Raw genomic sequence first — 3176 nt, forward strand, 5'->3', positions numbered from 1 at the left:
AGAGGAGCTTTTCACGTTTTTGTGCAATTTCAAACATAACTTGGTCTATTCGCGTCTTTACCTTACGAAACGTGGCACGAAGGCTCAACTAGCAAGTTAGGCTTCTAAGAACACTAAATAGAGTACAACACTCCACATTGATGCTTTGGAATTGCTCAACTCTCTCCATAGAGGAGCTTTTCTTGTTTTTGAGCAATTTGAGACATAACTTGGTCTATTCGCGTCTTTACCTTACGAAACGTGGCACGAAGGCTCAACTAGCAAGTTAGACTTCTAAGAGCACTAAATAGAGTACAACGGTCCACATTGATGCTTTGGAATTGCTGAACTCTCTCCATAGAGGAGCTTTTCACGTTTTTGAGCAATTTGAGACATAACTTGGTCTATTCGCGTCTTTACCTTACGAAACGTGGCACGAAGGCTCAACTAGCAAGTTAGACTTCTAACAACACTAAATAGGTTACGACGGTCCACATTGATTCTTTGGAATTGCTCACCTCTCTCCATAGAGGAGCTTTTCTTGTTTTTGAGCAATTTGAGACATAATTTGGTCTATTCGCGTATTTACCTGACGAAACGTGGCATAGAGGATCAACTAGCAAGTTAGACTTTTAAGAGCACTAAATAGAGTACAACGGTCCACATTGATCCTTTGGAATTGCTCAACTCTCTCCATAGAGGAGCTTTTCACGTTTTTGTGCAATTTCAAACATAACTTGGTCTATTCGCGTGTTTACCTTACGAAACGTGGCACGAAGGATCAACTAGCATGTTAGACTTCTAACAACACTAAATAGGGTACGACGGTCCACATTGATGCTTTGGAATTGCTCACCTCTCTCCATAGAGGAGCTTTTCTTGTTTTTGAGCAATTTGAGACATAACTGGTTCTATTCGCGTATTTACCTGACGAAACGTGGCATAGAGGCTCAACTAGCAAGTTAGACATTTAAGAGCACTAAATAGAGTACAACGGTCCACATTGATCCTTTGGAATTGCTCAACTCTCTCCATAGAGGAGCTTTTCACGTTTTTGTGCAATTTCAAACATAACTTGGTCTATTCGTGTATTTACCCTACGAAACGTGGCACAAAGGCTCAACTAGAAAGTTAGACTTCTAAGAACACTAAATAGAGTACAACGGTCCACATTGATGCTTTGGTATTGGTCAACTCTCTCCATAGAGGAGCTTTTCTTGTTTTTGAGCAATTTGAGACATAACTTGGTCTAGTCGCGTCTTTACCTTACGAAACGTGGCACGAAGGCTCAACTAGCAAGTTAGACTTCTAAGAGCACTAAATACAGTACAACGGTCCACATTGATGCTTTGGGATTGCTCAACTCTCTGCGTAGAGGGGCTTTTCACGTTTTTGTGCAATTTGAGACATAACTTGGTCTATTCACGTCTTTACCTTACGAAACGTGGCACAAAGGCTCAACTAGCAAGTTAGACTTCTAAGAGCACTAAATAGAGTACAACGGTCCACATTGATGCTTTGGAATTGCTCAACTCTCTCCATAGAGGAGCTTTTCACGTTTTTGTGCAATTTCACACATAAATTGGTCTATTCGCGTCTTTACCTTACGAAACGTGGCACGAAGGCTCAACTAGCAAGTTAGACTTCGAAGAACACTAAATAGAGTACAACGGTCCACATTGATGCTTTGGAATTGCTGAACTCTCTCCATAGAGGAGCTTTTCACGTTTTTGAGCAATTTGAGACATATCTTGGTCTATTCGCGTCTTTACCTTATGAAACGTGGCACGAAGACTCAACTAGCAAGTTAGACTTCTAAGAACACTAAATAGAGTAGAACGGTCCACATTGATGCATTGGAATTGCTCAACTCTCTCCATAGAGGGGCTTTTCACGTTTTTGTGCAATTTGAGACATAACTTGGTCTATTCGCGTCTTTACCTTACGAAACGTGGCACGAAGGCTCAACTAGCAAGTTAGACTTCTAAGAACACTAAATAGAGTAGAACGGTCCACATTGATGCATTGGAATTGCTCAACTCTCTCCATAGAGGGGCTTTTCACGTTTTTGTGCAATTTGAGACATAACTTGGTCTATTCGCGTCTTTACCTTACGAAACGTGGCACGAAGGCTCAACTAGCAAGTTAGACTTCTAACAACACTAAATAGGTTACGACGGTCCACATTGATGCTTTGGAATTGCTCACCTCTCTCCATAGAGGAGCTTTTCTTGTTTTTGAGCAATTTGAGACATAACTTGGTCTATTCGCGTATTTACCTGACGAAACGTGGCATAGAGGATCAACTAGCAAGTTAGACTTTTAAGAGCACTAAATAGAGTACAACGGTCCACATTGATCCTTTGGAATTGCTCAACTCTCTCCATAGAGGAGCTTTTCACGTTTTTGTGCAATTTCAAACATAACTTGGTCTATTCGCGTGTTTACCTTACGAAACGTGGCACGAAGGCTCAACTAGCATGTTAGACTTCTAACAACACTAAATAGGGCACGACGGTCCACATTGATGCTTTGGAATTGCTCACCTCTCTCCATAGACGAGCTTTTCTTGTTTTTGAGCAATTTGAGACATAACTGGTTCTATTCGCGTATTTACCTGACGAAACGTGGCATAGAGGCTCAACTAGCAAGTTAGACATTTAAGAGCACTAAATAGAGCACAACGGTCCACATTGATCCTTTGGAATTGCTCAACTCTCTCCATAGAGGAGCTTTTCACGTTTTTGTGCAATTTCAAACATAACTTGGTCTATTCGTGTATTTACCTTACGAAACGTGGCACAAAGGCTCAACTAGAAAGTTAGACTTCTAAGAACACTAAATAGAGTACAACGGTCCACATTGATGCTTTGGTATTGGTCAACTCTCTCCATAGAGGAGCTTTTCTTGTTTTTGAGCAATTTGAGACATAACTTGGTCTAGTCGCGTCTTTACCTTACGAAACGTGGCACGAAGGCTCAACTAGCAAGTTAGACTTCTAAGAGCACTAAATACAGTACAACGGTCCACATTGATGCTTTGGGATTGCTCAACTCTCTGCGTAGAGGGGCTTTTCACGTTTTTGTGCAATTTGAGACATAACTTGGTCTATTCACGTCTTTACCTTACGAAACGTGGCACGAAGGCTGAACTAGCAAGTTAGACTTCTAACAACACTAAATAGGGTACGACGGTCC

The sequence above is a fragment of the Tripterygium wilfordii genome, chromosome 2 (genome assembly GCF_013401445.1).
Source record: "Tripterygium wilfordii isolate XIE 37 chromosome 2, ASM1340144v1, whole genome shotgun sequence".
Taxonomy (NCBI): Eukaryota; Viridiplantae; Streptophyta; class Magnoliopsida; order Celastrales; family Celastraceae; genus Tripterygium; species Tripterygium wilfordii.